The sequence below is a fragment of the Acomys minous genome (assembly GCF_964271855.1).
Source record: "Acomys minous genome assembly, chromosome: 13".
NCBI classification, from domain to species: Eukaryota; Metazoa; Chordata; class Mammalia; order Rodentia; family Muridae; genus Acomys; species Acomys minous.
Window position 1 is genome coordinate 1946356 of NC_140495.1, and position 22944 is coordinate 1969299.

Here is a 22944-nt window from a genome sequence, read left to right on the forward strand (position 1 = left end):
GGCCTGTGGAGGAAGAAGTGTCTCTGATGGAGACCAAAAACAGCAAACAAAGCATCACAAGACACAGGTGCAAGGGGCCATCTTCCCCAGACAGTCACTGCTGCTGTGAGAGGCCAGGAGGAAAGGAACCCTAAAGAGAAAGGCGCTCATCACAGGCATGGCTTTGCCGGACACCCTGCCCTCTCTGGTCCACCATTGTGGGCATGGCTTTGCCGGACACTCTGCCCTCTCTGGTCCACCATCGTGGGCATGGCTTTGCCGGACACCCTGCCCTCTCCGGTCCATCATCCCGGGCGTGGCTTTGCCAGACACTCTGCCCTCTCTGGTCCACCATCGTGGGCATGGCTTTGCCGGACACTCTGCCCTCTCTGGTCCACCATCACGGGCATGGCTTTGCCGGACACCCTGCCCTCTCTGGTCCACCACGATGGCCTGGAGGACCTTGTGGATGTCAATGAGATGGATTTTATCCACTACTTGAGAGGCAGGAGAATCGTAAACATGTCAGTGGGATTCAGATTTCCCAAGCTGCCCAGCCACCGTAATAAAGCTAAAAGCAATGCTCCCCTGGAAGGTTGCCGAGGCTTTAATGCAGGATGCTTTGCAGCAGCGAGAAGACGAATGGCTGCCTGACAGCCAGCCCTCCTCTGCAAATGCGCTGGGCTGGGCTGGGCTGGGCCTGGCAGCCTCCTGAGGCCCATCCCTTCAGGAAAGCTTGAGGCACACCCAGTAGGTAGATAGGCATCCCAGAAGAGGGAATAGGGCACTGTCCGGGCCTCAAGCACTGGCTTTTCACAAGGCCAGAGGGAACCTCAAATTCCCTTCTGGCCTTGGCCACCAGACCAGCAGTACTTTGGCCTCAGTTGTGATCTTGGCTGTGTCCTGGAGTTCACCTTGTGATGGGCACAGCAGGGTTGGGGATGGGTACCTTCAGGTTTGATTGGCCATTGGCCATCCTGGCTAGCAGTGGAGACAAAGATCTTATGGTCTCTCCTAACTTTCCTGATTGGTGCAGTGGGGATGGAGTGTCCATTTAGGGCTAGAGCCAGAAAACTGAGATGAAAGCATCTTGGGGAGGAAGGAGAAAGGAACTAAGGAGGACCCGCCTTTCTCAGACTGGACTTGGGGGCCAGTCTTTGCCGTCTGGTAGACATTTAGTGGGAAGGCTTCCCTGAGTACTCACTGAGTATCCACTATTGTGGCCAGCACACCAGGGCCATTGGCGTGGTTGGTTTCTGTCAGAACACTTTGTATTGACCTGAGAACAGTCTGGCCAGTGAAAGCACCATCTATAATGCGCTTTGTTTCTGGGACAGGACAGCAGCTGGCCAAGGTTGAGCAGGGTAAAGGCAGCTCATGCCAGAGGGCTCTGGGCGGCTGTGGGAAGGACTGCACAGGGAGGGGAGGGGGGAAGATGGAGTTACCAGAAAATTCAGGGAACCAAGATGTTCCCAGCGCAGTCTGTGTTCGAAATGAATATTAGGATAAATTACCTGTACAGTAAGGAAGCTTGCTATCGTGTCTGGGGCTGGGACTAATGGTCACCCACTCAGATATTTTTGGACGGATACCTGTGACTCACTGAGGGTCTCTAAACTGCTGCCTGGGGCTCTTGTCAGCAGGTAGTGGAATTCTTCTTCCTGCCCACCACAGGCCTGGCCTCAAATCAATACACACTAAACAAATATGTGCAGGATTCAGGGAGACCAGGTCAGGCGTGATTGGAGATATAAACCTGGGAACAGGACCAGGGAACTCTGCCCCCACCCTGCTGTGTGCTGCAGGAATGACTTCACCTCTCTGAGCTTTAATGTCTTTATCTCCAAAAGGATGACACGAGGCTCCAACGTGAAGACCCTGCCCGTGGCTTTCCTCAGGACCAGGTGAGCAGTGGTGCGTGGGGGTGGGAAAAAAATGGACTGAAACTGCGACACACTCACCATGCCAGCACCAGGGTGACCAGAGGAATTGTATTAACCTGCTCAGGTCTTGCAGTGACACCCACACTGATTGAGCCTCTTCAAGGGTTAGGATGAATGGCAGGGAGGAGGCTGGTACTGAGTGGGTAGAGCCACCCAGGCCTGGGGGTGGAGCTAACGTCAGGTCTCCATTCCACAGATGAGAGGGGAAAAAATAGCACCAGCCAAGGATGAGGGGTAGTAATCACCTCCCCGCCCCCACTGAGTTTGAAGGCTTTGAGCTTATTTACCTGGATTCTTAGCCACAGGGCCTGGAGGGTACCCACTTCCTTCCTTGGGGTGTCTGTCTCGTGAACCCTGACTCTGCCTGGAAAGGCCTAGACAAAGAGAGCTCTGCCCTGGCAGAGCTGCTGAGCCCCTGTTTACCACTTAGCGATAGCCAAATGGAAGAAGAGCAGTATTGATTAATTGCGATTTTTTTAATACATACTCACTCTGCTGTTTTATCATTAATGCATCAAGAAGCTGAACAAGCAATAAGACCAAATGGACTTCTTCAGAATGCGGCAGAACGTCCGTCCAGCGTGGTCTGCCCTGCAGCCATTACCTCCTGGCAGAGGCAGCACCATTACAGCCCACACCTTGGCTGGAACCTGAACGCTCTCCGTTCTTAACCGTCTTTATTTATTTCCTGGGAGAGCAGGTGTGCCCGGGTACCTTGGGCTCTGTGCCACAGGGCTGCACGTTGGTGGAGACATATAAATTGGAAGGGTAGACAATAAAAGTGAGCTAGCAAGCTTTTCGCTGTGTGCAGACAGGGGGATGAAGGTGGGGGGGATGGCTGGTTCTATCTTGGTTATAGGGGGTGCACAAGGTGACCTTCTCAGGAAGTTCCTGAGGGGGAGCAGGAAGCTCAGGCTGAGTGACTCCAACCTACTGGGGACCAGCTCATGCCTTGCATCTGGCAGTCTGCTGCAGAGCTCAGTGCTTTTGGGGGGTGGGCCGGGCCCCGGGGGATGTGAACTTCAGTCGTTTGCTGTGCAGCAAGCATTTTCCCCCACCGAGCCTTCTTCCAAACTCCCAGGTCCTTTCTGTGTGAGACTCTCTGTGTCTCCATTTGTTTATGAGGTAAACTGGACTGGACACTATCTAACAGGACCCTTGAGGACCCGGGAGTTTACCAGTCTGTCCCCTCCTCCCCTCCTCGTCCCGCTGTCCCAAACCACTTAACGGCTGCAAGGCTTGTTCAAAGACTCTCTAGATGTACGGACAGGAACAACAGTCACAAGGAATAGCAGCAAGATTCTAAAGACCATCCCGCCTTGGGGTTCATAGGCAGAGAACAGCACCACAGATAACATGATGCTTTCAGAATCCAGTGGAAGGGGCTGCAGAGAGCTGTGAGAGGTGATGCCCACAAGACGGCCTGCGCATCTTTGGTCAGCCTCACTGCTGGACAGGTAAGGTCCCTCCTCCCCGGGGCCACAACTCACCACTTCCCACGGCCCCCAGTCTGAGAATGGAACCCTCCCAACCATCCTGAGTGCTCATGAGGCTCCTCGGGAGCTCAGGCCTGGCTGAGGGTCACCAGAGCAGTCAGACCAGAAGTCACGAAGACCCAATTTGTGGCAGTCAGATCAGCGGTCACAACGTGAATGCAGGGACCAACAAAGGTGAGGAGAAAAGTGTTTTCAGACTGCACACACCACCCGCAGGTGTCTGATCCTTCCAGCCCCTGTGGCCAGCGTCCGTATGTCAAGATTCACTCAGCAGGCCAGGCTTCTGCAAGCCTGACCACCTTACCCGGCAGTCCAGGCTTCTGCAAGCCTGACCACCTTAGCCAGCAGGCCAGGCTTCTGCAAGCCTGACCACCTTAGCCGGCCTTCTCCAGCAAGCATTGCCTCCACGGAAAGGTTCTGCCCCAGAGGCCCCGTCTGAAGCTTGCTTCCAGAAACCAGAGAAGCCCCCCCCCCCCCACCTCACCTTATTTTCCCATTCCACTCAACCTATGCCAGACTGTTCCTAGGTTCCTTTCCTGGTCTCGTACTACTGAGCCTCTCTGTGCCAGTTTCACTCCTGCAAACACATCTCCTCTGCCTGCCGTGCCCCCTCCAGCCCCACATGAACACTTCTTCGGGAGCTCTTGCAAATGCCTTTGGGCACCGCCCCCCCCCCCATGTTAATAGCTGCCCTGCCCCCAAGGACTTCAATGGGCGTGTCTCAAGACACATGAGCTGAGACCAGCATCACCTGGAACTGGGGCCTTCTGAAGGAACACAGAGACGCTGTAACCTCGCGCTTCAGGGGAGGACATGGGATTTTACCTTGTGTTTATTTCAAGAAGATTAAATCCTCTGAGACAGGAGAGACAGCCAGTTGTAGCTCTAATTCTGGGGTGCTGATGCCTTCTTCTGTTCTCTGTGGGCACCAGGCACACATGTGGCACACGGACACACATGCAGGCAAATGCTCATAACATGACAAATAATTTGCTTCTTGTATTTCTGTGGTGGTGTGCTTAGAACTAGCATATGACCATTTCATCTACAGACTTCAGGCACCGTGTGCACAGAAAGTCAGCAGAGCACGATGGCGTCATAACCCGGAGGGTGGGAATCTCTCCCCAGGATTCCCTTACCAACTCTGTCCCTCCGCCTACTCGTACTGTTTAACACAGCACTTTGGGAACCATGAGCCGAAAGATATTTCAGGGAATAGTTTGAGGTGGGCAGTAAGGCATGAAGGTGGCCTCCCCCATGCCCCAGCCCTGTTCATTTGGAATAGACACTTAATGGTCTTTGTTTGTTCTGTTTGGTTTTTGTTGTGTTTTTGAGTCTCACTCTGCAGCCCAGGCTTCCCTCAAACTCATTTTCCTAAGATCTGGGCTAGCACACTCGGCACCTAGGCTCTCTTGTGTCGCTGTTTTATCTGGTGTAGGATGGGGACAGCAGCAGTGGGAAATGCACCTAGAGTAGCTGTTTTACATGTGCAGAGAGCACAATGGTAGCCCGCCACGTCTAACCCACCAGCGCCGAGCAGCTCTCAGCCCTGCGACTACCTTTCTTTCTTATTTATATTTTTAATCGTTATCATAAACTTAACTCTGCAATCCAGTGAGACTTGAGGGCCAATGAGGAAAGCAAGGATCCCACAGAACCTCAGTGAGAGCCCAGGTTACAGAACACTGTGAGTGGGCTGGAGAGATGGCTCAGAGGTTAAGAGCACTGGCTGCCCTTCCGGAGGTCCTGAGTTCAATTCCTGGCAACCACACGGTGGCTCACGGAGCACTGGGAGCAGATGGCTGTGGGCGCTCTCCTGAGCCACGAAAATAATGGTCTGGCATATAAGACACTCACAAATCAAAACTATTAGAGTTGTTCATAGTTGCTTATTGCTCTTGCCATTCCTGGGCCCCAGAATGTCCATGCCTTCTTTTGCCTTCCCCACGCTTGCTATGCAGCCACTCAGTCTCAGCAGAGCAGACAGAGTCCTGGGAGCCAACGGTGTCTGGTCCAGCATTTGCCGTGGACAAGATGCCAGGACCTGTGTGCCTCAGGATGAAGTTCTCATCCTCAAGCTTGTCCCCATAGGTGGACCTGCCGCCAGTGCCATTGTGGAGTGTGACGTCACCACGCTGGCACATGAGCCCTGAAATAATTCTGTGAGAGGAGGAGCCTTATACCCAAGCCCTTTTCTCTCCAGTGCTCGGAGCACAAAAGGTTTCTGTTGTCTTCGGAACTTTGTCTGCAAACAGCTTGAAGGAGACACGGCCCAAGGGCTCGCCATCAGCTGCCGTGCTGATGAACATGGTGGAGTTAACCTTGGCCGCAGCAAGCCATGGTAGGGGGCAGCAGTATGTGTAAAGCCCCACTGTTAGTAAGCATCGCTGTACTCTCTTAAAGTTGGACTGCCTTGCTGTAAATAGGTCTCTCCTCTGTAAATGGTGTTTCCTTGAACAGGGGAGTGGCCACATCTAAAAAGGGGCGTTCTGGGTAGGTCTTTCTCTAAGGCAATATCCAACAGGCCCGCTGAGGTGTTAGGACCCCTGTACATAACTTGAAGCCTGCAACACAAAGGTGGAGAAAGCTGTCTCCTCCCCACAGAAGCCCCTCCCTGGCTGGCCTGTGTGTGACACCCCATAAGCACATTCTCCTCTTTTGTGTGGAAGCCAGAAGCTGTGGGTTGGGGCATTGTCTGCTGAGAAGCAGGGAACCGAGAGGGCCGCAGCATTTATCGATTTAGTAATCGACTCTCTGTTTCCGGATAGATTATCTTCCTGGAGTCTTAGCCAGCAGCTAATGTGATGCCAGGCAGCAGGTTCTGAGCTTGGGGGCTGCAGAGGCCCCGGGGACCGGCAGTCATGGTGAGGCTCACATGGAGTATAGTCCACCCTGGGCCACGTTTGACTGGCCAAAGACCCTATCAGGTGGGACAGAGCTTATAGTGTCACAAGCTCACTGTTTAAAAGTAACGCTGCAGGAACATGCTTTGGAGGTGCTGCAGGGTGGCTGGGGTTTGTAGTATAGGCACTACGATGCGTAGCCACAGGAAGACATTTCCTCAGACTCGGGACTTGAGGCTGCATGGCCTGGGACAAAGTCTGATGCACAGTTTTCAGGCAACAGTTTTAACCACTTCTTTGCCCCCGAAAACCATTCAGAGATGAGAGTCTCCCAGCTGTCTGTGCCTGGGCGTGCTCTGAGGACGGTGTCGTCCGAGGTCACATTGTTGCTGAGGGCAATCACACTCGGCTGCTGGTCCACATGGAACCTTCAGGAATGGTCTTCACCCCTGAGCCCCATGGAGCCAACTAGCCTGTACTCACGGTGGCTTTCTTCTCTTTGTTCCTCAGAGGTTGTTTCCCACAAGCACAATCTAATGAAGCTAAACACAGCACAGCTGTGTCTTGGGGTCTGCTTCTGCAGACGTGTCCCGTGCCAGCCACAGCACCCAGGTGGCCGGCTGACTCTTGGTCCCTGTCTGAGAGGAGTTGCAGAGACAAGTCCCAGTCACCCCAAAACACCTCTAAAACATGCTTACAGTGACTTTTTATCTTTTGTTTATTTGTTTATTTATATTTTTGTTTTTTGAGACAGGGTTTCTCTGTGTAGCCTTGACTGTCCTGGACTCGCTTTGTAGACCAGTCTGACCTTGAACTCACAGCGATCCGCCTGCCTCTGCCTCCCAAATGCTGGGATTAAAGGCATGTGTCGCCGCCACCTGGCTCAGTGTGACTTTTTAAACAGCGAGGAACCATCTGTAGAGAGATGGTCCTATCGACAGACAGATGTCACATTGGGGTACCGGTGCACCCCAACATGGCTCCCTTTGCCTGGTCATCAGCACTCTCCTCCCTCTCCACTTTACGCTCTGTGGGCTTGGCGGCTCCCTTGCCCTCCGATGCCCACTAGCCTGGCTTTTCCCCTGGGTTCCATTTCCAGATCAGTTAGGGTCCTGTGAGGAGGGAGAAGCTACCGATTGAGCAGAGTGAAGTTCACACGGAGGAGGTTTGCTGCCAGGCCCAGCGGCAGTGGCAGCAGTGGCGGCAGCGGCGGCAGCTGCATGGTTGCTTGAGCCTGGGACTTTGGGATCACTCCTGTGAAGAGGTTTACTATGTAAGAGGGAGATTTTTTTTTAAAGGCCCAAGGGAGGAAAGCAGTGGCTGCAGGAAGCTGTCACTACTCCCAGTGCTAGGGAGTCAATCAAAGAAGTTAAGATTGTCACAGCGCCTAGAGGCTTTGGCAGGAATGACCTGGTACAACAGGGTCCACATATCTAGCAAGAGTGGAGCAGGCGGTCGTCCTTTCTGTGGAGAGGGTGTGGGTGCAGTACAGACCAAAGAGCCAGCTCTGAGAAACAGAGAGCAAGACGCAGCTGCTCTGAGGAGGGTCTGATGTGGATGGCGCAGAGAAGGCTTCCGGGCAGGTGTGGCAGAGTCTACCCTGCTCCCTGCTTGGCCTTCATTCTACCTAGCGCCCCCTGCTGCCCAGTACAACGTGGAGTTGCTGGCGGGCGAGAATCCCAGAGGCCACAGCCAACACTACAGAGAGCAGTTCATAAATTCAAGGTCAGGCCCCGGAGGGTCCCCAAGGTGACAAAACCCAGAGAGAGGTCTGTGATGGAGGGGAAAGTAAACAACCGTGTGTGTGTGTGTGTGTGTGTGTGTGCGCGCGTGCATGTGTGTGTGGTGTGTGTCTGTGTGTGCGCGCGTGCGGGTGGGTGGGTGGGTGGGTGGGGGGCCGCATCCTTCTTTGAGAGCTCGGGCCTGGAGCAGACATGCACCCTTAGAGACTCTCTTGAGAACTGTGAAGAGGACCTGACAGCAGGGGCGTGGAGTGGCTATCACGCCCGCAGGACAAACAAGCCCTGGAGGGATCTTCTACCCAGTGGTGAACAGAGCTCAGGCTCAAGGTGTGTCCCATGGGGCACCCTGTCTCAAGGACACCGAGAGGCAAGCAGGCAAAGACTGCCTTTCCTAAGGAGACTGAAGGCAAAAGGCTCAGCGAGCAGGGAAGCCAAGCGGTGAGCCACAAGCACCCGGGGAGAGCTATGACTGGCATTTAAAGATGACAATGTCGTGTCATGTCATCAGGTCTTGGGCCAGGGATGGTATAGAGATTCTGAACTCAGCATCGAGCCTTAGTCAGCTACCTGGTACCAGTGACGAAGATGAGGAGTCAGAAAGGCACACAGACCTCAGCTCCTATCCTGTGATCCGAGCCCAGCGCCAGCCTGGCTCCCCATCCCCGAGGCCCAGCGCTGGGAAGCCAAGGGTGTGGGCAGGTTGGTCCCGTAATGGGTTGCTAATTGTTCTCATTGCAGCCTGGGCAGAGTGTTTCTGGAACTGTGGAACTCTGACAGGGGAGGAAATACCAGCAGAACATTCTGGATGAATAATTCAGTGTGCTGAAATGGGAAATGAGGAAGTTTGCTTTCCACTAAACTCAAACTTGAAAAGATGGGAAATAGATGAGGTGAACGGAGCGTGTGGCCTTCTCACGCACAGCCCCAAGTGTGCACTCTCCCCACACTCAGACCCAAGTGTGCACTCTCCCCATAGTCAGGACCAAGTGTGCACTCTCCCCACACTCAGACACCCGAGTGTGCACTCTCCTCACACATAGCCCCAAGTGTGCACTCTCCCCACACTCAGGCCCGAGTGTGCACTCACCCCACACTCAGACTCGAGTGTGTGCTCTCCCCACACTCAGACCCGAGTGTGCACTTTCCTTACACTCAGAACCAAGTGTGCACTCTACCCTCAGTTAGACTCAGGTGTGCCCTCTTCCCACACTCAGACACTTTGTTTGCATCATAAAGAGCTAATTCATGGTTTTCTCATGCTGACCTGCGGAGCACACGCTGGCGTGGGAAGACGCCTCTGGTCATCGTCTCGTCCATAAGTTTGATTTCATCGCTCCTTTATTTCCCTTTATGCATTTATTCTATAACTATTACCTGAGCCCAGCAGCCAAGCGTAGCCCGGGGTATTACAGGTTCTGTCTGTTGTTGTTCCCATGGGGTGCCTTGAGGAGCTAGTGTTCAGATATTAGTGCAAAAAGACACACACCCATGTCTTTTCCTGTTGGTGTGACAAAACACTCTGACAGAAGCAGATGGGGGAAATAGATTATTCTGGCCCACAGCTCAGGCCTGCAGTCTATCATGGCCGGAAGTTAGGCAGCAAGAGCTTGAAGCAGCTGCGCATTGCATCCACAATCAGGAAGCCAAAAGGGATAGTAATGGTTGTGCCCGCTCTTACCTCCAAATTATTTTTTAGGATCCCCTGCCTAAGGAACGATCCCATACCATTGAACCGGGCTTCCCATACCAAGTAATAATCCCCACAGTCTCTCCCAGAGACCCTCCCCACAGCCTTGCCCACTGGCCCACAGGCTCACTCACAGCTCCCCCACAGACTCATACACACACACACACACACACACACACACACACACACACACACACACACCACAGGCTCACCCACTGGCCCACAGGCTTGCCCAGGGACCCGCCCCACAGGCTCACCCACAGCACCCCCCACAAGCTCACACACACACACACACACACACACACACACACACACACACCACAGGCTCACCCACTGGCCCACAGGCTTGCCCAGGGACCCGCCCCACAGGCTCACCCACAGCCCCCCCCCACAAGCTCACACACACACACACACACACACACCACAGGCTCACCCACTGGTCCACAGGCTTGCCCAGGGACCCGCCCCACAGGCTCACCCACCACCCCACAGGCTCATCCACTGGCCCACAGGCTCACCCACAGCCCCCCCCACAAGCTCACACACACACACACACACACACACACACACACACACACCACAGGCTCACCCACTGGCCCACAGGCTCTCCCAGAGATCCACCCCACAGGCAACTGTCTACAATTTGAGATACATTCTTTGTGGGAAAGGGCTCAAGCAGAGGGAGAGATATTCTGAGTATATGAGCAGAGAGAATTGAATACAAGGGACTGGTTACTTCTGTGGCTAGCGGAGGTGCCAAGACGCCTGGGACAGTGAAGGAAACTTGAAGTTAGCAGCAGCAGGTGTCACTTCACAGAGGAGCCAAAGAGAGGTGGTGCTGTCAGGGTGCAGCCTGGGGCCAGGGAAGGAGGAGCCTGTGAAGACGAAAGGCAAGCCTGCTGCCCGCCTTGGTGCCACAGGGCAGTTCCTCCTCCTGCTGCTCCAGCGACACTCGGTTCTCCCCAAAGGTGTAGCAAACCAGGGAAGGGAGGGGCTCTGTCCTCAGGGTTAGGGTAGGCCAGGGACGGGAGGGGCAGAGGGTCTGAGGGTGAACAGCCAGGGAGAGCAGTGTGCTCTGCAGAGAAGAATAACGCATTATTAAATTGAATAACCATGGCAGGCAGATAAGTTGAAACATTAAAAAAAATAATAATAAGGAGGATCAGGGAGGGAGCTATCAAAAATAAGAAGAGAGGACAGAGGATGGCGAGCAGGAGTGGTTGGGAGCAGTTTTGGGGAGCGAGCAGGGGGGGCGGTGGAGGGGGTGGGAGGAGCCTTCCTTCCAAGCATGCACCGAGGACATGGGGCTGACCGTACAAAGGACCTTCCGAGAGTGGGGAGCAGGAGATTGGGGGACTCACTGGGCCTTCAGAGAAGATCCACGGTTTGTCTTCAGTAAAAAGAGGTCTTGAGCCAGAATTGGTGAGCTGGGCTCACCTTTCCACAGCACAGGAAGGTGGTGCTTTTCACAATAACCTGTTGTATGTTTTACTAAAATAATCATATAAATGAAAGACAGGAGTTCAAAGGCTATAAACACAGAGTAACACAAGCAGAGAAGAGCGCTGGTTAGTAGCCTGACTTGATCAGTCCTCATAGGACACAGGTGCTGAGGTGCCACACACCATATAGACCTCTGTAGTGCACCGTGTAGAGCTCTGTAGTGCACCTGTAGATGTCTGTAGTGCACCGTGTAGAGCTCTGTAGTGCACCTGTAGATGTCTGTAGTGCACCGTGTAGATGCCTGTAGTGCACCTGTAGATGTCTGTAGTGCACCGTGTAGATGCCTGTAGTGCACCTGTAGATGTCTGTAGTGCACCGTGTAGATGTCTGTAGTGCACCTGTAGATGCCTGTAGTGCACCTGTAGATGTCTGTAGTGCACCTGTAGATGTCTGTAGTGCACCGTGTAGAGCTCTGTAGTGCACCGTGTAGAGCTCTGTAGTGCACCGTGTAGATGCCTGTAGTGCACCTGTAGATGTCTGTAGTGCACCGTGTAGATGCCTGTAGTGCACCGTGTAGATGTCTGTAGTGCACCGTGTAGATGCCTGTAGTGCACCGTGTAGATGCCTGTAGTGCACCGTGTAGATGTCTGTAGTGCACCTGTAGATGTCTGTAGTGCACCAGTGTTGGTGACTAGCACCTAAAGAAGAGAGAAAGCCAACCCGACTTGACTCCTGCACACTGCACACACCTAGTTACCAACCACACCCTATAAACTAGCAAAATTCAAACAACAGTTTAAAGGCATGTACAAAAAGAAGGGGCCTTTTTAAAATAACCCACATATACCTGTCACTCCTCGACAAAGCAGAAGCTTTAAAGTCTTTCAAACAGCTCAGAACACACAAGAGAACTCTGTGAACAGACTGTCACCAGGTTCACGCCAGGTCCCTCTAAGCAGCTGAAGTTCGGCTCTGCAGACGCTATGGAGAAATATGTAATACCTCCATTGGTTTTTCTGGAACCTTCTTTTCCAGATCCCCCGGGAGCCTGTCTATGGAAATGAGCAGCCGTCTTGACTGTATTTGCACTTCCGCCACCAACATGGCTTTTTCTTCGTCCCCTCCTCTCACCTCCTGTGAGACCCCATCAAACTGATTTAAATACTGTTCCTTGTGTGACTTGTTTTAAACACAGTCAGGCTCGTGTGCACAGTGAATCTAATTTTGTGCTTCTTGAGAATACATTTTAGCCCATCTTAAATTTTAATCAGATGGAATTTTTAAGGAATGCATGGTTCCGCGAACTGCAGACTTCCGTGTGCTCAGTGCGAAGTGAGTTCTTTATGGGTAACAATTCAGCAAATGAATGTTAATATTTTACTCAGAAATATTTTAACACTGTAACCGAAATCATGTTAAGTGCTGTGGAGCGTTAAAAGAATAGCCATGGGGCTGAGAGATGCCTCTGCTCTTGAGGACCCAGGTTTGAGTCCCAGCACCCACATGGTGGCTTCACAGCCACACACACTCTATTTCCAGGGGAGCTGATCTTTGGCACCAAACACTCGTGTGGTGCACACACATGCAGGCAAAACACTTACAAATAAATAAACATTTAAAAAGATGCTCACCCAGATATGTCCAGACTGTGATAGGAGGACCACATGTATGCAACACAACACAAATACATTAATTCAAGTCACTGTCAGGTTTGGAGTCGGTTTTTTTAGTTAGATAACTCTGCTGTTCTCAGATGTGAACTTTGGAGGTGACAACATCACGTTGCGCTGTTTAGGGTCTGGACAAGTTGGGCTGGAGACATGCCTCAGCAGCCCGCTGCCCTTCCAGAGAGCCCGACCTGGACCACAACTGCCTGAATTTCAGCCTCTGGGGACCCAGCACTTCCAGCCTCCACAGATGCTTGTACCCATGTGGCAGACACGCACAGAGACACACGCGCAATAAAACATCTGGACATGCCTGGTAGAGATTTAAGTTTTATCCAAGGTGGAGTTAGACTTATGTTTCACTGTTAGCTGGAAAAGTAATTGGATTATATGGGAGCAAAAATGTCCAGGCCAGACACAGAGGTTTGAAGTCCCAGCACTGGGGAGACTAGGGCAGGGGGATTGCGGACCCAAGGCCACTCTGGGCTACACGGAGAGGGTCGTTCTCAGAAGTGTCCAGATGTTGGTAGACACTGGACCCTAAGGAGGAGAAGCGAGCAAAGGCGTCCATGATGCTCGTGGCTGTGCGGCTGGTGAGCCAAGCAGAGCATGCGTCTTTCTGAGGTGAAGACAGAGAACTTGTAATTCAGAAGGCACCCAGGGCTGACCCACAGTGCCCACAGCATTGCACAAGGATTCCTTGACTCCGTCCTGAATCCTAAAGCCATTCAGGGAACAGCTTCTTAACCCCTACACACCAAGAAATTTTCCTATGACCCTGGGCATGCAGACTTACAAGCTACATATATGAGTGAAATATTTACTGATAGTGAGTCGTCGATTAATTTTAATATAACTTTTGGTATACACACAAAGAAAATGTTTGTACTAATGAGATGGGTGTGTTAATTCATTTTTACATGAAGAATCAAATCTTATCCGAATATTTAACGTTCAGAATGTAGAATATCTTCAACACTTCTCAGAGTTGATCAATAAATATCACCAATGCCGAGAGTCCCTCTTTTTATAAGTATGTGTACAGGACAGTGATGGCTCAGCGGTAAGAACACCTGACAGTCCTGCAGAGGACCCGAGTTTGGTTCCCAGCACCCATGACGGGCTGCTCATAGCTGCCTGTAACTCCTGCTCAGGGAGCGAAGACACCCTCTCTGGCCTCTGCAGGCACCAGGGTACACTTGGCTCACACACATGGTGCAGGCAAACACTGATACACGCAAGATAAAAATCCACAAAAGCAGAAGTATATTTAGGGCCGTCTCAGAAGGTGCCAAAAATTCTGTCCTGATCCCAAGCAAAATTTACCGAATTATTATTTTTTTGTTTACGTAGCTCACCAGCCACTCAAATAGAAACGTTTAAACATTCTAACCCAATGCTAATGTGACGTTCATATGCTGAGGAATGGCAGTAGGGGGGAAATTAGAAGTTTTAGTTTTCCTTAATTGAAGTCTTAAGTTTCTATAACAGCAGAAAACTTTGCATGTGCAACACAAAGGCCACAGATGGTCTAGGATCTGACCTGAGGTGTTTTGAGCTGCATGTGTTGGTATTGGGTGTGACAACATGTGCGGTGCACACGGCTCATGTCCCGTGTTCAGAACCAAGTCTGCAGTGGACTCAGAGCATACAGACCCGGTGAGGTGCGCAGAACACTATGTATTTGTTACATTTGATGCTGAAGTAAGTTTGGTCATTGAAGTTCAGAACCCTTTTCACGTTGCCAGCACTCTTGAGCAGTGTGGCCTCAATGGGGTCACGACTCACACTTTCAGAAGCTGTGAACTAGGAATCCAAAACATGGAAAGCTCCCAGAGCTAGATTCCCACTAAAGGAGGCCTGACTCTCGGGCCTTCAGCGGAGACCCCGACCGAGTCACAGCCTGGTAGTGGTAGCGAGGCTAAGCTGATTCTGTAAGCAAGACTCAGGACTCGGCCTAAGAAAGCTTAAAGGCCTGTCAGCAAATCCCCAAGGAATCAAACATTTCTGCAAACAGCGAGCTGCCTGCCATGGGTGGATGAGCCTTTACTCCTTTAAAGGTTCATAATAAAACCCAGCACTCAAGCCATGAAATTCACAGGTATAGCATCCAGTCTGTTTTGAACAGAGGGGAAAACTGTGGAGAAAAATTTAGGCAGAGGGAGAGAGAGAGAGAGAGAGAGAGAGAGAGAGAGAGAGAGAGAGAGAGAGAGAGAGAGAGAGAGAGAATATGCCCAGAGGGACAGAAGAGAGGAAGACTGGAATTAGCTCAGAAGATCTTTTAAAATGTATTAGAAATACATTTGAGCTGGGTGTGGTGGGGAAGGTCTTTAATTCTAGCATTGGGAGGTGGAGGTGGGTGGATCTCTATGAGCCAACCTGGTCTGCATAGCTCCAGGACAGGCAGGGCTACACAGAGTGCTCTCTCTCTCTCTCTCTCTCTCTCTCTCTCTCTCTCTCTCTCTTGTTTTTTGAGACAAGGTTTGTCTGTGTAGCCTTGGTTGTCCTGGACTCAATTTGTAGACCAGGCTGGCCTAGAACTTATAGAGATCCGCCTGCCTCTGCCTCCATAGTGCTGGGGTTACAGGCGTGCGCCACCACGCCCAGCTGAGGGGACCCTATCTCAAAAAAAGAGAAGGAGAGAGGGAGGGAGGGAGGGAGAGGGAGAAAGATATTTGAGGGTTCAATGGAGGCTGAAATACAATAAGCATTAAGATGGAAAGTATTAAAAACAAAACTTCTATAGATGTCTGACTAGAATAGATCAATGTAGATTAGACACTAAAAACATGTGTTCACCAATCTTGAGGACACAGTGATAACTCACGACTGACAGAAATTCCTTAAAAAACAGAGAGGAGAAACAGAGCTGTGCAAATCAAAATGCTTATGGGGGAGGGGGGAAATTTTGCAAACCCAGAATTCTTTATACTCAAAATGAAAGCAAAATAAATAATTTTCTAGGCCACAAGAGAAGACAATTTTTTTGCAGTAAACTTGCATGGCCGAAGTGTGTTGGGGCCAGCACTTCTGCGAGGCACAGGGATGAGATGCTGTGGGCCCAGCTGAGGAGTAAGGGCAGTGGCAGGGTAAAGGCTGCATGTCTGGCATGACCAATCCCACTGCTCATTGGGTCACGTAGGCGTTCCCAAAGAGGTCTAACTAAGGAGAGAAGACCCATCATGAATATGGGTGCAGCGCTTTGAGGGGCTGCAGGGGTCCCCGGCTGGGTAAAAAGGGAACAGAAAGACCCCAGCTGGCTTCCAGCAGCTCCTCTCTATGTGTGTGTCACTCTCTGTGTCTCTCTGTGTCTCGGTCTCTCTCTGTCTCTCTGTCTCTCTGTCTCTCTGTCTCTCTGTCTCTCTGTCTCTTTCTCCCTGTGGCTCTCTGTCTGATACTCTCTGTCTCTGTCTGTCTCCCTCTGTCTGTTTCTCTGTGTCTCTCTGTCTCTGTCTGTCTGTCTCTCTTTCTCTCTATCTCTCTCTCTCTCTGCTTCCTGGCTGGTGCCACACCCTCCCTGCCATAATTGACTGTGTGCTTCCAAACTCCGAGCAAGAATAACTTTGGTTAAGCTGGTTTAAGCTGATTTTTGCCAGCGATTTGGCCAGAACGACAAGAAAACAGGTACAGAGAGGAGCTGGGGTTTCCCTCACGTTTACTTACTGTGTAAAGTGAAACACTAATGTGCTGTGTGGGTACAGCCTGTGTGGAAGCAAGATGCACAGTGATACAGCAGAGGATAAAAGGGGCCGCTGGGGCCCATGCCGGGGAGCACTTACCCTACCGGCCATCAGCACTTCTCAGCACTTTACACAAAACAGAGGCTTTAAACCACGCACTGAGCTGGGTGAAACGGATAGTCTGTGAACTCAAGAAAAACACTCCAAAGAAACAAGCATGGCTAATAAGCCAATATAAACAGAATGTTCAAGAGTGCTTATCCCAGAAGTCAGAAAGGAAGGAGCAAAATCCAACAGCGGGACAGCAGCGCAGGCCCAGCTACCTGGTCGCGCTGAACGCTACGGGCACTCCTGTTAAAAGGAGTCTTGAGGCTAGACGCTAAAGAGCAAAGCTCGCCATGTGCCATCTATAACGCGCTTGATTAACGGTTAAGGGTGGGGAAGGTACTGACCAGGAGGCACCAACCACAGGAAGTAGTAGTAGCTGAATTAATGATGCAAAATAGGACTCTGTCCTGGAGTTACTACTAGGGGTAAATTGGAGGACTCATATCATATTTTAAAATGATAGAATCGTCACTCAAACTCAAATCCATCCCCACAGTTCCCAGAGACATAAACTGCACCCAGAGATGCAGAGAGGTCAGCAAACCGGCTTATAGTGGGGGAACTTAACCCATTTCAGCCTGTGGATGGAATCCGTGGACCACGGAAAATGCAGGCATCACCAGCTGCTCCGACTTTTCGGGCATTACCAGAATGATCTTTCCAAGAGCACATAAAATCTCCCCTAAAAAGGGATCAATAAGAGTGGAAAGAGGAGAGAAAGAATGAGTGACGGATGTGATGAAAATGCATTGCATACCTACGGAAAATCCATCACAAACCCCACTGTTACAACCAACATGTAATTAACGTGTACTAATAAACACACGTACACATACCAGCAACAAGCCACACCATATCCTGGACTATAAAACACCCCAAATGTAAAAAAGGTTTAGCTAATAGATGGTTTTCAACTAGAAGTCAACAACAAAAAGATTCCTGGGAAAAGCCCCAAACACATTTTTAGAAAACACCCGGGAACCACCCATTTACCAAGGAAGAACTCACAGGAGAAATTAAAGATGAAAAACTCACGAAGAAGGGCTCAATAGCAGACTAAGATGAAAGAAAGAGCCAGTGACCTTGAAGACTGAAATCACCCAGTTTTCCTTCTCTCTCCCTCCCTTTTTTCCTTCCTCTCTCTCTCCCTTCTTCCCTCCTTCCTCCCTGGCTTCCCCCTCACTCAAGCTGTGTCCACAGCCCCTGTAAGGTCTCACTGAGCAGCTTGTGCTGACCTTGGAACTTGCTGTGTGGCCCAGCTTGGCCTTGAACCTGTGAAGCCCTACCTCCCAGCTCCTAAACGCTGCTGCTACAGACACACGCCACTGTCCTTGGGTACCAGCCGTATTTCTAAGCCTCTGGCTTCTAATGTTTTCTTCACCACCGACTCGTTCAAACACTTTACTTCCTGTTTAGTCCTGCGTAGACTTCTCAACTGCTAGTAGCTTAGTCTACAAACCTGAACGCCGTTTGGTCTTGTTGCTCTCTCAGTTTCTCTCTCGACAGTGTTTAGATCCCCCCCCCTCCTGTTTTTGATGGTCACCCACTCCGCTTAGCTGTGTGCAGGTGTCGGCACTCTGACTTACACTGCTTCCCCACGCAAACTCTCACACCTGCCTTGATTTACGACTGACATTGTGGGTCTGTCCAAGATACACAGAACAGTACAAATACAACTCACCCGTCATTCTGTGTTCCCTAGCGAACACCACAGACACAGTTAAGGCTCTCCCTCACCCGACAGACACCTCATGTTTTCCTCCCGCACCCCTTGCAACACTCAGTACCCAAAATTTCGCCAATCAATTCCATGGGCGCCTTTATGTATTTTGGACAGATGACTGCACCACTAGGCAAATTATAGCAAATATTTTCATTTTCTTAAGTTCTAAATAAGTGGCAAGTGTGTGCGAACTTCTGTACCCGGGATGCTGAACAGCCTAGATCTGGGGGTCATCCAAGCTTTATGCGCGGTGTTGGTCCAGCGCAGCGCTGCTCCTGAGGGCTAGGCTGCAGGTGGCTGACCTCACAGCCCTCAGGCAGCCAGAGACCCTGGAAAGTGCTTTCAGAGCTATTGGGGGTGTTCTGGAAGCTAAGCACTCTCCGAGGGAGTGGTCCAGGGTAGAAACAAGGAGACCTGGGGGAGGTGGGAGCCCGGCAGGTGCAGCGCCAGGTGGAGAGCACCTCCTGTCTCACCCCGTGTTCTTTAAGCCGTGAGAAGCAGGCGCAGGTGTCTGCTAACAGAGCATGTGCGGTCGTCCGCACCCCAAGCTTCTGCCCTATTTCAAAATGCTTCAAAGAAAAGTTGGCTTCCCCTGCCCCCAACCTTTACGGATCCCTGTGCTCTAGGACAACAGAAGACCTTAGACTGCTTTTACCCTAACAACCCACCTCTTCCGGCATGCTCTGTCTTGTCCATGGTTTTTCTGTACTTACGTCACTAACGACTGCTCCTGTATGTCCTAAGGCAACGGTGCTTGCTTAACTTCCCCAGCACATTTTTTCTGGCTCCTGCAGAGAACATTCTCCTGCGAGTTAGAAAAGGTTCTTCCTGCTCCAAAAGCTTTGTTTCCGTCTGTGGAAAGTAACATTTACTGGATAATACACACACCACCCAACAACAAAACACATCAAAACCGGACCACCATTGCGGTCTCTCATACAACTGGCACCCCCAGAGGTGGATGGGACCCCACCCAGCCACACCAGACAGTTAGCTACACGTGCCTGTTCTTTAAGCTCTGCCTTCCTTCTGGCTTGACTTCCTAAGAGACACAGAAATACAGAAATAAATCCCTCATTTTTTCCTTTATAAATGCTTTTCTTTTTGATGGCCAAAATAACTAAAAATTGTTGTGAATAATTGTTTTTTCCCTAACTTGGATTTTTTTTTCTTTTCAGCATTTATTTTGTTATTATTTTTGTTGTCCTTGCTGCTGATACTTGTTCCTTTAGGCAGCTCACGCCTCTGCTTGCTTTTAGTTTTTGTTTTACCTCTGGAATTCTGCCAATTCTTGCATATAGATTTTTGTGTTCTTTGGCTCTTATAGTTTAGTTCACATCAGCATTGAAAAATTCTGTCATTAATTTTTAAAAATGCTTTCTTTCTTCCTGCCTCGGTGCAGACGTAAACTGACTTGCTTCTGCCTTCCTTCTTCTGTATTTTCTATCACTCCCCTTCAGGGCTGTCCCTTTGCTTCCAACTAACCAGTTCTCTCTTCGGCTCTGTTTAATTTCTTAGTGACTCAAACTCCTGATACTTAAATTTCTACTTATATTTTTTATTTCCAGAAATCATTTTTGGTTATTTTCTCAAAATGAAAAAGCAGTTTGATGGTATAGAACTCCTTTCTCATGTTTTCAGCTCTACCCTTAACTTTGAAATGATCTAAATATATTTACTGCATTTCCTTTTAGTTAAGCATGCACAGTGATGTTTTCACTGTAGCAATTTCATACATGTATATCCCTGGGTTTGTTCATACTCATCTCTTATTCTCTTTGCCCCTTCTATCTTCCATGGATGTCGCTTTACCCCCAAAATAGTCTCCTTTTGTTTTTATGTGACACACACACACACACACACACACACACACACACACACTCTCTCTCTCTCTCTCTCACACACACACACACTCACACACACACTCACACACACACTCACACACACTCACACACATGCTCACACACTCACACTCACACACACTCTCTCGCACACACTCACACTCACACGCTCACACACACTCATACACTCACACACTCACACACACTCACACGCTCACACACACGCTCACACACACTCACACGCTCACACACACGCTCACACACACTCACACACTCTCACACACACTCACATGCTCACACACACTCACACACTCTCACACACTCACACACACATTCACACACATATTTACAACACTCACACACACACTCACACACTGCTTGGTTCTTGTCTACTTGACACAAACCTAGACTTATCTGGGAAGAGGGAATCTTAATTGAAGAAGCCTCCATCAGGTTGGCCTGCAGAAATAACAGTGGGGCATTTTCTTCGTTAATAATCGATGTGTGAGGGCCCAGCACACCGCCGCTGGTCTCACCCTGTGCTGGAGGCCCTTGGCTATACAAGGAAGTGAACCGAGCAAGCCATGAGGAGGAAGCCGTAAGCAGTGCTCTTCCACGACCTCTGCGCCCATGCCTGCCTCTGGGTTCCTGGGAGCTCCTGCCCGGGAGCTGCGACCTGAGAGCTGTAGGGTGAAACGGCCCTCTCCTCCTCAGGCTGCCTTTGGTCATGGTGTTTATCACAGCAATAGACACCTTAACTACGACGATATATATGCAAATATAGACTCCACATGGAAGAAAACGTGATGCTTATCTTTCATCCCATCCCGTTAGTCTCTCTTGTTCCTGTGTCCTTTAGACTCTTTTGTCTCCTGACAGGTTCTCCTGCTTGCGTGTATGTGGACATGTATTATGTCTATGTGTGTGATACTTGGGTACCACACATGCTTGTGTTTATGTGTGTGTGTACATGTGTATTGTGTATATATGTCCAATGCTTGAGTATCACACATGGTTGTGTGTACGTGTGGAAGTATATGTGTATTGTGTATATATGTGTGATACTTGGGTATCACACATGGTTGTATGTGTGCATGGATATATGTATTATGTATATATGTGTAATACTTTATCACACATGCTTGTGTGTTCGTGTGTATGTATATATGTATTATGTATGCATGTGCAGTGCTTGAGTATCACAACATGCTTGTGTGTACGTGTGTGTGTACATGTGTATTGTGTGTATATGTTTAATGCTTGAATATCACACATGGTTGTGTGTATGTGTGCGTGTATATGTGTACTATGTATATGTGTGTGATACTTGAGTATCACACATGCTTGTACATGTGTGTGTGTATTTGTGTTAAAATACAGATTCTGCATATGAGAGAAAATATGGTAATATCTGTCTGAGTCTGGTTTATTTTCTTCAAGACGATGATCTCTGGTTTGCACTCATTTTCCTATAAAGGATACAGTTTTGTCCTTCTACACATAAATTAAACTCCTTTTTGTATTTATACCACATTTTCTTTCTTTTCCTTCCCCTTTTCCTCCCTTCCTGATTGCTTGCTTCCTTGGTCTTCTGTTGCGACCTGGTCTCACGTATCCCAGCCTGGCCTCAGACTCTAACCTTGCATCCCTGATTCTGCTGCCTCTGCCTCTCCAGAGCTGCCTGGCACTGTGTCTAGTTTATATGGCACTGGTGACTAAACACAGGGCCTTCTGCAGACCAGACAAGCGCTTCACCAGCTAAGCTGCATCCACTGCACCTGTCACATTTCGTCACCCACTCACCCGCTGAAGGTGTCACAGGCTGATTCTATATCCTGGCTATTGTGAATAATACCTTGGTGGGCATGGCTGTTTGGCCATCTTTAACACACTGATTTGTTCAGATCTACCTAGGAGTGGCATAGTTAGTTCATACAGTACCTTGATTTTCTTTTCCCAACTTTTTATTCTTCCTTTCTTTCTTTTCTTTTTTCTTTCTTTCTTTCTTTCTTTCTTTCTTTCTTTCTTTCTTTCTGAACCTCCAAAGTGCCAACACCAGCTTATGTCCCCACCAGCAGTGTCGAGAGGCTCACCTTCCTTGACAACTTGACCAACATTTGTCATCACTTGCTGCTTTGAGGTCAGCCGGAACCTCTAGTGTGGCTGTCCTGACTGGGTGAGCAGTAACCTCGTGTTCCTGTCCTGACTGGGGTGAACCAGAGCCTCGTGTTCCTGTCCTGACTGGGGTGAGCCGGAACCTCGTGTTCCTGTCCTGACTGGGGTGAACCAGAGCCTCGTGTTCCTGTCCTGACTGGGGTGAACCGGAGCCTCGTGTTCCTGTCCTGACTGGGGTGAACCGGAGCCTCGTGTTCCTGTCCTGACTGGGGTGAGCAGGAACCTCGTGTTCCTGTCCTGACTGGGGTGAGCCGGAACCTCGTGTTCCTGTTCTGACTGGGGTGAGCCGGAACCTCGTGTTCCTGTCCTGACTGGGGTGAACTGGAGCCTCGTGTTCCTGTCCTGACTGGGGTGAGCCGGAACCTCGTGTTCCTGTTCTGACTGGGGTGAGCCGGAACCTCGTGTTCCTGTTCTGACTGGGTGAGCCGGAACCTCGTGTTCCTGTCCTGACTGGGGTGAGCCGGAACCTCATGTTCCTGTCCTGACTGGGGTGAGCTGGAACCTCGTGTTCCTGTCCTGACTGGGGTGAGCCGGAACCTCGTGTTCCTGTCCTGACTGGGGTGAACTGGAGCCTCGTGTTCCTGTCCTGACTGGGGTCAGTCGGAACCTCGTGTTCC